This window comes from Canis lupus, chromosome 2, assembly GCF_048164855.1.
Source record: "Canis lupus baileyi chromosome 2, mCanLup2.hap1, whole genome shotgun sequence".
Classification (NCBI taxonomy): Eukaryota; Metazoa; Chordata; class Mammalia; order Carnivora; family Canidae; genus Canis; species Canis lupus.
Window position 1 is genome coordinate 67676279 of NC_132839.1, and position 12292 is coordinate 67688570.

At 41.9% G+C, this 12292-nt stretch overlaps 3 long non-coding RNA genes across 4 annotated transcripts in view; 1 reads left to right on the plus strand and 2 right to left on the minus strand.

Annotated features, from left to right (window-relative positions):
- LOC140621092 (uncharacterized) overlaps nucleotides 1–12292 on the minus strand; it is a 419551-nt gene that overhangs the window by 112501 nt on the left and 294758 nt on the right. The gene's annotated exons all lie outside the window — the stretch shown is intronic.
- On the minus strand, nucleotides 1473–8954 carry LOC140610411 (uncharacterized). 2 transcript variants are annotated; one of them, XR_012012074.1, is made up of 6 exons: nucleotides 8863–8954; nucleotides 8066–8126; nucleotides 7686–7801; nucleotides 5386–5612; nucleotides 3577–3634; nucleotides 1473–1695 (listed from the first exon to the last, which is right to left on the minus strand). It is a non-coding gene; the product is annotated as an uncharacterized lncRNA (long non-coding RNA). The 2 variants fall into 2 exon arrangements; XR_012012075.1 differs by lacking the exon at nucleotides 7686–7801.
- The window catches only part of LOC140610418 (uncharacterized), a 44235-nt gene continuing 41266 nt past the window's right edge, over nucleotides 9324–12292 (plus strand). Inside the window, exon 1 of the long non-coding RNA XR_012012077.1 lies at nucleotides 9324–9475. This is a non-coding gene — a long non-coding RNA (uncharacterized lncRNA). The remainder of the gene's footprint in view (nucleotides 9476–12292) is intronic.

Consider the following 12292-nt stretch of genomic DNA (forward strand, 5'->3'; position numbering starts at 1 on the left):
TGAGCTGCTTATTTTGCTTTAAGAATATGGGGCGAGTTTCAGGAGTGAAAAAGTGGTAGAGGATTTCGTACAACTTAGGCAAGATAAACAGTGTCACATCCTGGGGACTGCCAGAAACACCCCAGAATCAAGACAGGGTCCAAAGATCAAAAACTAAACTCTTAAGAAGTCTAAAATTCTAGGACTTTAGTTACTTCCCTACTGTTGGGAGTCTCATTATGTCTATAACTTTTCCTTGTAGGAAGAGACATTAAAATCTTTAATTCAAAAAAGATCCTGTGGACTCTCATCCTTAGCAGCACAAAAGCAGGGAGCCGATTTAGCTGATCTGGAAAACAAACTGGTGCATGGTGGTGGCCATTTGGAAGATCAGAAAGAAAGTGAGTCTCTGGGGCCTGTGATAAGAAAACCAAGATGAGCACAGGAAATAAATCCGGCTTGTTGAAGGAGCCCTGGGGATGAACAGTGGATAAGCTCAGAGATTCCTGGATAAGACGAAGAACTCCCAGCAAGTTGCCCTCCTTGAGCCACTACAGAGCTCTGAAGAGATAGGAGTGAAATCACAACCCATGTGCTCTGATGATTTTCTCTCCTGGGCTCTGAGCAGGAACATAGGAATCCTGCCATTAAACTGCTACCTCTGGATGCTCATGCTTTGGTTTGTAATCCAACATTCCTAAAGCCTTTCATCTGTGTCTCTGGACTCAGCCTATTGCCAGAGCAGAGCCTTGTTGGCTGTTTAATGATAGTCTAATGAGGTCTCAGAGTGTCCTAAAGGGATGCCTCTAGCCTGCTGCTATCCCTTTAAGGAGGGGGCCTTTGAATCTAGGTCTGCATTAAGTATAAATCAACTTTCCATCTGTGTCTGGTGCACACATGGGTGAAATCCACCTTCCCTATCACTCGTTCCTGGAGGGGATTTTCTCTCTGCATTACACCTGCAGAACGCCATCCTCTTTTCTCTGGCAAGCCTGGATACATGATTAATATTTTAAGCCTCCCAGGTTCCGCTTTCCCTAGTTTCAAAAGTGCCTGAATGTTGGACTTTTAAAAAATGTATTTATCTCCCCATCCAGACCACTGAGGAGGAATTGCAAGTAGAAGGCACAGCCACGGGGGCCGAAACAAATCCGGGCAAATCTTTAAATTGCTTCTGCAGTCATCTGGGTTTTCTTTCATTAGCATCTCAGATGCTACTTCTCTCCCCTGCTGACCTTCGTTTTGGAAAGGAAGAGAGAACAGATTTAGGAGGGTATTATATCTTTTCCTTCTGAAATGTGGACTTGAAATGTATGGTGAGTGTTCTCAGCTCGGTTCAGAGAGAAATCGGTCTGGCTTCTCCTGTCCTGGGCACTGCCGTCCTCTTCAGCTCAGCTCTCAGGAGATTCTTCTAATTTCCCCCTCTCTTTCTCTCCCTCCTTCTCTCCTGGCAGCTCTACTAAAGTTTTCCCTACCAGGCTTCTTGCATTCACCTCACGACTGGCTGCAGGCACTTGGTTACCTCCTCATCCGCAGTCTCCTTACAGCTTGGTTGTTTGGCTCCAGAAGCAGAAATAGCCTTAGATATGGAGGCAGGAAGGGCTGACCACATACCCAAGAACCTGGGATCTGAGTATTTATGTCCAAGTTCATCTTTGACACTAATTCCTAAGCCAGAGCACAGATGTTGATCCCGTTAAGCTTCAATTTCTTCACCTGTAAAATCAGGGATGGTAATAATAGTAAATGAATAATAAAGAACAAATAAATAATAAATGAGAACATAAATATGATTCAAATGTCACAAAACATGTGCAACTTGTTACATAGATCTATTGTGTGCATCTACTGCACGGGGGGGGCTGTCATTTGGGAGACTTCAGTCTGGAAAGATGCTCACTCAGTGCAGCCCTTGCATCTCTAAATTCCTAAGCATTGATCCATATAATAGACAACTATTTATTGAGAGACCATATCTGTGTTGGGTACTGGAGACACAAAGAAAAATGGTATTTGTGGTATTCACAGTCTAGTGAGACAAAGTCACCAATAGCCCCAGGAGAAGCTCTGTTCACTGCCCTCCACTTAGCTAAGTAGCCAGGACAATGGAAGCCCTTCTCTCATTGAGAAATATAGACTGACTCATTCCCAGAACATACTGAATGTCTGCAACTAGTAGAGTCTTCTCTATACACTGTGTTCTTCTGCCCCCCACCAGCATTTGATTGAACACCATTGTCCTGATTTCATAGAATCAAAGATCTCTGTGCATTGACAATATATTATGAGGACTTGGAATGCTACAAAGGAGCGCAAAGTAGCAGAGGCACCAGCCTTCAAAGAGCAGTGCTGGAGAGCAGGACAATAACAGGACTTGAAAGCCAAGGACCCAGGAGGAGTCATGGCACTCCCCGGTTCTGTGAGTTTGGGCGATGCACTTGACCAAGCCCATATTCCCCATTTGTAAGATAGAGTTAAGTCTACCTGCCTGTCAACAGTGTCATGAGAAATAAATGATACAACTTATATGAAAGTATTGTTTAGATTATAAATGTTCTCTTGTTAGTTTCAGAGCCTGGCATAAAGAAGATGCTAAAGAAAATTCACAGAAGGAATAAGGAAAGATGAAGAGGAGAGAAGAGACAAGATACATAGGTATATTTTTCAAAACTATGAAACAGAAAAATATCTGCCAAGAGCTAGTAGGCTCTAGGAATTGAGTAGGAATTGATGACAGAAGCATATTAGGAGCTGGTTTGTATTTTAGTATTAATTTTAAAATACTCTAGTAAGTTTAAGTATGGTGGATCTGTGAAGGGAAATATCAGAGATAAAAAGACAAGCTAAAAAACATCTATAATAGTCAATAATAACCTAAGGCAACATCATTCGGAATGCACTCAATATATTGGAGGAGCATAAGGAGGACATTTTACGATGTGGGAAGGAAGGGACATGTTGAAAATTAATTTTCAGATTCCTCACTGGGAAGCTGGCTGGAGGAGCATGTCATTTAACTAGGACAGGAAATATATGAGAGAAAGAAGGTTTGAGGAGGCAGTGATGAATGCAGTTACAGACAGGCTGAGTGGCAGTGTCTACAGGACAGTCAGGAGAAGATGGTGGCACCTAGCTGGATGCAGAAATCTGAAGCTCAAAATCACATGTGTGGGGCCGATTCAAAGGGAGTGACTGAGGTCATCCTCTGCAAGCTGTGTCATGTGAGAATAATAAAAATGGGCTCAAGACAGAACCATGAAGAAGTCTGATATTTTCATATGGTTCTAAAAAGTTGTCATCAATCAAAGCTAGACAATTTATATGCAATTTTCAAAGATAGGCTTAAAAGCACCAAATCTGGAGTCAGACTGCCTGGTCTCCAGTGCCAGCTCCACCACTTATTAGCCTGGGCAGGTCAAGTCAGCTCTTTGAACCCCAATTTTGCCATTTGTCAAATGGGAACATGAGAGGAAGCAGCTGTTGGGAGCATTAGCCAAGTTAATGTGGGTAAGATGTTTATCCCAGTGCCTAATTCATAAACACAAAAATATATTTAAAATATTAGATATTTTAAGAGACTTTGGGGGCAAGACTCACATTTGTGTTTTAAGCCTTTTTTAAACTCTGAATGAGAGTTGTTTTCCAGGCCACCAGTCTAGAAAAAGATCAATGAAAGGGTCATTTGTCATTTCCTCTTAGTTTGGTCTTTGAACAGCCTCCAGCCTCCCTCCACCTCTTTCCACCTCTCTCTGCAACCCTCCACCCACCTCAGACATCAATGCTTGCTCTCCATGCTAGAGCTCTCAGTGCTCTTGGCCTCTATGCATACTGGAGGCTCGCAGTGGTACCACTGGGAGTCCTGGGCCAGCGTATCTGCTGCCTGCCATGCAGAGGCCTGCTGCTACCTGCCCCCCAACACCACCACCACAGACTCCTTGTCCCAGCAAACCAGAATAGCCATCCCTCCTGTGCAGGCTATTCCAATACTTCCTGCCTCTGCTGCCCCATCTCTGCCCCAGCTTCCACTTCTTGTAAACAGTGGTCCTATTACCCTTGTCTCTGGCCACCAACACTTCTGAAATTTGAGAATTCATTCACTCCTTCAAGAAATATTTATTAAGTTCCCATCATGAGCCACTGAGCTAGGCATTATTGAGGAGAATAAAACTTTCCCTTATGGAGATTATCACAAGAAAATAATATGTTGTTTTAAGAAAATAATATGTTAATCAACCAAACATAAATCAAGAAATAAGATAATTTCAATGATGAAGGAAATAAATAAAGAGATGAAATAGGATAAGTTAGAGTAGGATACAGTAGGATAGGGTAGAGTAAGATAGGGCAGGGTAAGGTAGCGTAGGATAGGATAAGATAGAGATGGATAAGGTAGGATATGGTAGGAAAGGTAGGATAGGATAGGATAGGATAGGATAGGATAGGATAGGATATGGTAAGGTAGTATAGGATACAGTAACACAGAGTAGAGTATGGCAGGGTAGGGGAGGGTAGGATATGGCAGGGTAGAGTAGGGTAGGATAGAATAGGTTTGAGATGGATCTCTAACACAGTGACATTTAACTGAAACCTGGATCCTAATAATGTTGTGTGTGTGAATGTGTAGAGGAGAGGGGAGTGGAGATTTTCTTATTTGAGGTCTTATTAAAGCCAAGCACGTTGCTGGATATCTTCTTAGATTTGCATTTCTCATTTGCAAGTCTCTTTCTCCCTCTTGAATTAAGCAAGCTCAACAAAAGAAATATTCTCCACCCCCTTTCCAATGAAACGAAGAATGCTTTGAATTACATGATAGATTTTTCTGTTTCTGCCACTCTCGGTGTCTCCATATTTTAAGGTGTTTGATGAGTGAGAACATGAGGTTCAAAGATCCTACCACGTAGAAGATGAACTAGAAGAATTTCTTCTCACCAACTAAAATCCACTGTAGCACCAACTAGTTGGAAATAATATAACAGCCTCTCAAACCTGTGCAGAGCTTGACAGTTTGCAAAGTGCTTCTGTAGACTTGATTTATGTAAGATCCACAGCCACTACATGAAATAGTATTTTCTCTATTTTGCCAATGGAGAAACTGAGGCTCAGAGAAATCATGTGACTCTCCAAATATGCCACTTGTAAGCGATGAAACTGAGATTTGAAGCTGTTACCCATCAGTCTTTGGGCACATTTCCTACCACTGTTATTGCACAGCTTCTGAAACAGTCTCAGGTCAATTTATGACATTGGGTCTGTCCTAAATTGCTATGGTTAGTTTTTACTCAGCCATAACTTATCTTTGTGTCCTGTAGTTTTGCCTCCCTAAGGGTCGAGACAGACACCACTGCTTTTCTGGCTTACTCACATGATGAAAGACAAGACTTAACTAAAAGCGTGTCCCCTGCTCACCTGGCAGTCCCGAGTGGGTGTCTAAGAGTCTCCCAATGCAACACCTCTGCTGTCCTGAGGGCTTCCATGGACAATTTGTTCTTGCCTCTCACACTTAAAATCTGGGCAGCCCAGGTGGCTCAGCGGTTTAGCGCCGCCTGCAGCCCGGGGTGTGATCCTGGAGACCCGGGATCGAGTCCTGCGTTGGGCTCCCTGAGTGGAGCGCCTGCTTCTCTCTCTCTCTGTCTCTATGAATAAATAAATAAAATATTTTTAAAAATCTGGCTCCATCAGCCCCTTGCCCCATTGGGCCAGAGAATGCAGTGGCTGCTGGGAGCACTACCGCCCCTATTGGTTCTGGCACTGTCTAATGAAATCTCCCCTCCATGCCCATCTCAGGTCCCAGGAGGTCAAGGCACCTTACTCTGGAGCAGAAAGAATTCTGTTCCTCCTAACATTACTTCATTTAGATTTCCCAGCTGCTCTCTGGTATTGTCCACTCTGAGCATCTTTACATTAAAGGTGATGAAGCCAAGACACAGAGACATTAGCCTCTTACTCAGATCCATACGGTAATAAGTAGAAATGGGATTTGAACCCAGGCAAGTCTGACTGCGGAATCCACATGATGAAACCCTGTCCCCTAAAGGAAAGCACTCAGCCTCAGAGAACAGATGCTGACACACAGGCTTTATCTAGTGAGGCATGTGACTGCCATCTTATAAGGCATGTGACTCGGACTTGTCCCCTGTCCATCCTCAAGGACTTAGGTCAAAAAGCCTGGGATAAACAGGTTGCAGACACATAATCAAATGAAACAAATGGCATTCAGTCATCAAAATATGAGGGATCTGTTTTCACATGCACACATGCATGCATACACACATCAACAGTATATTTGGAGAACAGGCAGCAGCATTTGAGCTCTCAGACACACACTGCCCTGTTAAGAAACCCGAGAGTGTGTCAGAGAGCCAGCAGCTCTCCAACCCTAGTGCACTGTGACATACTAGCTTGTTAAAAAAATTCTTTTGAGTGGATGAATAGAATCTGGAGTGTCTAGATATTATTGCCTTATTACTGAAGCTTTTGAACTAATTATTTTGTAATCCCACATATTCTAATAAAAAAGTAGTGAGTTTTAGAGGCAAGAGCCAGATTTAGCATATACCTAGGTTTGAATGTGACCTTGTAGAAGCTGTTTAATTTTCTGAAGTGTGACACCCCGAGCTACAGTACACAGCTAGTAATGGATAAGGGTTACAAATGCAGCTAAACCTGGCAGCTCCATACTTGCTGGGCACAGCTGGCACTGAACAAAGGCTTATTCCCTTCTTTCAGCTTCCTCATTGGTATTTGTACCTTCAATCTCAGTGACTGCTTATCTGACCCTTCATGGTGTGAACAAAGGGAAATGGTCCTAGGAGTTAGGACACCTGATCTTGGTACTACTAACTCTCTCTGGGCAGTGCTTTAAGCTATTCAGACTTGCCTCATCTCACATTCTAATCAATCAAATAAGACAAGACTAGATGTCTTAGCATGTATTTGTGAGGAGGAAATTAGACTTTATCTTGAGAAGGAGATATAACAAATCCCATTTCTCAACCTCAGCACTATTGACATTTTGGGGTTGGAAACTTCCTCATCGGGGGCTGACCTGTGTACTAGCAGCATGCCCAGTCTCTATCTACTAGCTGCCAGTAGCATCTCTCCTCTCAGTTGTGACAACTAAAAATGGCCTCATTTGAGAACTACTGAGCTAAACAAATGGTGGGCACTATTATTGGCCTTTTTGCAGCATAGAATTAGAATAGGGGTGTGTGGGCAGCCCTGTCCACAATTTCTCTTTAGCTCACTTTCACTCTGTTACAGATGGGGTTTAGGACAGTAATTCTTTACTTCTAATACGTGTGTGATAAACTCTGATTTTCCAAGTGAGCAATATATGACTTAGCCCCTCCTCTCATTGAGTTAAACAAAAGATCTTATAAATTTTAATCCCTACCTCTCACTAATAAGCAAACATATACTCCATTAAGTAAAAGAATTAAGAACAAAATGCACTCCTAGCTACCGATTGATTCCTCTTCACATTTGTGTTCCTTTCTATATGAAGACAGAGACGAATCCTCTCTTGCACTCCCACCCAAAGCTTCAGCTCTTTCTGTGGCCTCCAGAGGTTACTGGAGAACAAGAACCACACTTCCTCCTCTGTAACTTTTCCTTGTGGCCCTTCAAACATTAGCACTGTCTTTCAGCCCCTTAGAAGGCAGCTCTTTAATCCTGCCAGACCCAGAAGACATCCTTCCCCCTCATACCTGTAAATTTCTGGTCTCCAACCTCTGTTTAATCTTCTTCACAGCACCTCACTTTCCTTTGTCAAAACTGAGAACTTGACCCAGCATTTCTGCTTCTGGGTATATATCCAAAAGAACTGAAAGCAAGGTCTCAAAGAGTGAGTTGTACACCCGTGTTCATAGCAGCATTATTCACAAGAAAGAAAAGGTGAAAGTAACACAAGTGAACATCTATCTATGGATGGATGGATAAACCAAATGTGGCATATACATAAAATAAAATATGATTCAGCCTTCAAAAAATGAATTCTGACACAGGCTACAACATGAATAAAATTTGAGGACATTATGCTAAGTTAAAAATAAGCTAATTACAAAAAAAAAAATATGACTCTACTTACATGAAGTCCCTAGAGTAGTCAACGTCATAGAGACAGGCAATAGAGTTGTGGTTGTCAGGGACTGGGTAAAGGAAGCAATAAGGAGTTAGTGGGGTTCTTTTTAGAATTTTAGTTTTGCAAAATGAAAAAGTTCCAGACATTGGCTACACAACAATAGAAATATACACTAGTGAACTGTACACTTGAAAAATGGTTAGCATAGAAAATTTCAGGCTATATATATATTTTGTCACAATTTAAAATAAAATTTAAAAACACTGGGATCCCTGGGTGGCTCAGCAGTTTAGCTCCTGCCTTCGACCCAGGGCATGATTCTGGAGTCCTGGGATCGAGTTCTGCATCAAGCTCCCTGCATGGATCCTGCTTCTCCCTCTACCTGTGTCTTTGCCTATCTCTCTCTCTCTCTCTCTCTCTCTCTCTCTCTGTGTGTCTCATGAATAAATAAATAAAATCTTTTAAAAAATTAAAAAACAAAGAAAAACCCCAAGAGATCTATGTCCTCTCCTCATCTCTGCATCAGGGATCCCACCACCTCCTCAGTGGCTTCATACGTCTGCAACTTTCCTTGTCTTGCCCCCTATTTCTGGAAGGTACAGGAGAATGTTTTTCCCTCTGCATGATCCTTCCTTGGTCTTTAAAATAAGGAGGGTCATCTTCTTCATTCTTTTTTCTCCACTTCTCACCAGGAAGTGAATCTTCTCTCACTAGACAGTTAAGTAGTGGGCCTTCCTGCATCCCTCCCCTCTCTCTTTTCTACTCCTTAACTCTATGTAGTTACATCTCCATCTTGGTTATACCTGCTCCATTTCCTATATCTTGCCTCCTGGGACATAAATTCTCCAGGCCTTCCAGGGTAGTTTAGTTCATTTCAGACACTTGAGTCAAGTTCTATTGTCCAATTCAAGTTTTAACTGCAATAAAGCTGACTTTTTAATCATTATCTCGCTCCTGGGTTATTTTTCAACTGGTTCAGAACCCACAGAGGAGGGCCTGTGATTAATAAGTGTCCTCAAACTCATTCCAAACATCCAGAGACTCTAGGAGCATTTTTTGTTTGTTTTGTGTCAACCTTGAATGACATAAAGAGCAAAGGCCCAAACTTGATGGCCAAATTACATACAAATCCACCATATAAGGTTATTTAGAAGGCCTTTATGCCACAGTTCTTCAGCTGGCTACCCACTGTGTTAGCATTATTATGTCACCACACTGAGAGCATTGCATGTTCCTTTCACAATTCCAAACTCTGCATCAGGTGCAGAGTGGAGCTGCTCCTGCCTGTTTGCTGCCTGACTGACTGTTATTACAATACAGAAGGGAGATGACTCTCCAAACACTGTCCATTTGGGTCATTCTTCACTTGGACAGATGTCACTCTCAGTTGCTAATAACACATGAAAGCAAAAAAAGGTGGGTGACTAGGGATAAATAATATCTCATCTTACTGATTTAAAGGAGACATACATCTAAATTTGATGAATTTAGGCATCAAGCTTCTTGGAAAATTGCTTTTCCCTTTTGAGTCTCCATTCCATTGTCTATAAAATTAGAGGTTTTGTTCTGATGTCTAAGCTCCCTTCTATTTCAAACATACTTTTAATTTAATGATTCAATTGTGTTTTCAGCCCAGTATTAAGAGATTAAGGCAGAAACACCCCATCCTATCCTTCCTACTGCATAAGTGTCCAGCAAACATTTTCGTTTTTGTGGACATGGGAGGATCCAGCAGCCTGTTGAACCACAGTATCAAACTCCAGTCAGATGGTCCACCTACTGGGTTTTTAAATCATGGAATGGTTCTGACCCAACATGAGGGCAGCTAGAATTGGCAATCCAAGGGTGACTATGGGAGGTGGCCCAAGGGGTACTCTAGATAATCAAAATGAACAAAGTTATTCCTTTCATCACGTCATCAAAAATAAATCTAAGCTATGGGTTAGTTCTGGAGGAATACCATCCAACCCTAATCTTATTCATCCCCACAGTCCACTATTCCCTCCCTGGCTTGGCAGCTTGCCGCAGGGGGAAGTGAGCTGCCTGGGGTAATAAGCTGTCAGATTCTGCATTTAAATATTACTCACCCAGCTCAGTTCAAGGTACAGGTCAGCCCATAGTATTAAGTTAAGTACACTGGGAAATACATTATCTTTTGGGTCACAAGGGTACAATTCAGTGAACAGCAACAGGATTTCCTGGTTGATAGATGATTCCACAAGAGGTTATAACTCGCTTGCCCCAGAAATAATAGCAATAATCCTCTACATTCATATTCTGCTCTGGAGTCTGTGAAGGATTTTCACATCTGTTATCAAATAGGATATTCTCAGTGGAGTCAGCCCAGCATGGGAGGAGGTGGGGGCATAGACATAGGCTGGAGCACCTATTTCCCACTGTCCATGCTCTGTTGCTTTAGGTAGTCACTTCACCTCTTGAAACTGAGATTCACTAGCTATAATCAGAATATGCCATTAATGTCCACCTTGTGGGGAAATCAAAGAGATCAAATGAGGTGCTGTTTGTGCATATATTTTTAATTAAATGTCACAGAAAAGAACCTCTTGGGCATGTTCTATAAAAGCAAAATTAAAAATTATGAAAATCAGCCCCAATTTACTTTCTAAAGCCTAAAAACTATAAACACAGGAGAGCTAAAACAGTTTTAAAATGGTCTTCTCTTTATTTTTTCTTTTAATTGGCATTCATTCATTGGGTACCTTTGTATAATAGCTATAAAACTTAGTCACTGCCTTTCAGGAACTTGGAAAATTAAGCTATACATAGTTTTAGCTACAGCAGTGACTTTAGGTAGAGAATAGAAATGGAGAAGACAGGTCAGTTTCACAGACGTAGGTGTCAATGACTGCCATTGATATGATGCCATTTAAAGACACTTAAGGAACAAGATGACCTTGCACCACAGTACTGACATGAAGGAGTTATCAATGTCACTCTTTCAAGATGGGGCAGCTCCTAGACATATTGTCTCTGACTCTCACATACACCCAAGAAGGCATTATTTTTTTTTTATTTTTATAAATTTATTTTTTATTGGTGTTCAATTTGCCAACATATAGAATAACACCCAGTGCTCATCCCGTCAAGTGCCCATCTCAGTACCTGTCACCCAGTCATCCCCACCCCCCGCCCACCTCCCCTTCCACCACCCCTAGTTCATTTCCCAGAGTTAGGAGTCTTTCATGTTCTGTCTCCCTTTCTGATATTTCCCACTCATTTTTTCTCCTTTCCCCTTTATCCCCTTTCACTATTATTTATATTCCCCAAATGAATGAGACCATATAATGTTTGTCCTTCTCCGATTGACTTACTTCACTCAGCATAATACCCTCCAGTTCCATCCACGTCGAAGCAAATGGTGTGTATTTGTCGTTTCTAATGGCTGAGTAATATTCCATTGTATACATAGACCACAGCTTCTTTATCCATTCATCTTTCGATGGACACCGAGGCTCCTTCCACAATTTGGCTGTCGTGGACATTGCTGCTAGAAACATCACGGTGCAGGTGTCCCGGCGTTTCATTGCATCAGTATCTTTGGGGTAAATCCCCAGGAGTGCAATTGCTGGGTCGTAGGGCAGGTCTATTTTTAACTCTTTGAGGAACCTCCACACAGTTTTCCAGAGTGGCTGCACCGGTTCACATTCCCACCAACAGTCCCCCTTTCTCCACATCCTCTCCAACATTTGTGGTTTCCTGCTTTGTTAATTTTCCCCATTCTCACTGGTGTGAGGTGGTATCTCATTGTGGTTTTGATTTGTATTTCCCTGATGGCCAGTGATGTGGAGCATTTTCTCACGTGTTTGTTGGCCATGTCTATGTCTTCCTCTGTGAAATTTCTGTTCACGTCTTTTGAAGAAGGCATTATTATTATCATCATCATCATCATCATCATCATCATCAATATCATCCTCAGCTCAGGAAACTGAAGCTTGGGAAAGTTAAATAATATGTCTATATCTGGTAAAGCTTCAGAGCATGGGTGTCTGAACCCAAAACTCTTGTCTGTTGCCCTGCATGGGGAAGTATATCTTCTCAGAAATCAGAGAAGAGAGAACCCCCAAAATAATTGTTTTGCTGGACCCTAAAAGACCAAGAGAGGGAGAGAGTATGAAGAAAGCCATTTCAGGAAGAGGTCACAACATGAATAAATTATGAATGTATATTTTTTAAGATATTGAGGCATCCAGTCTGTCTAGTGCTGATCATTAC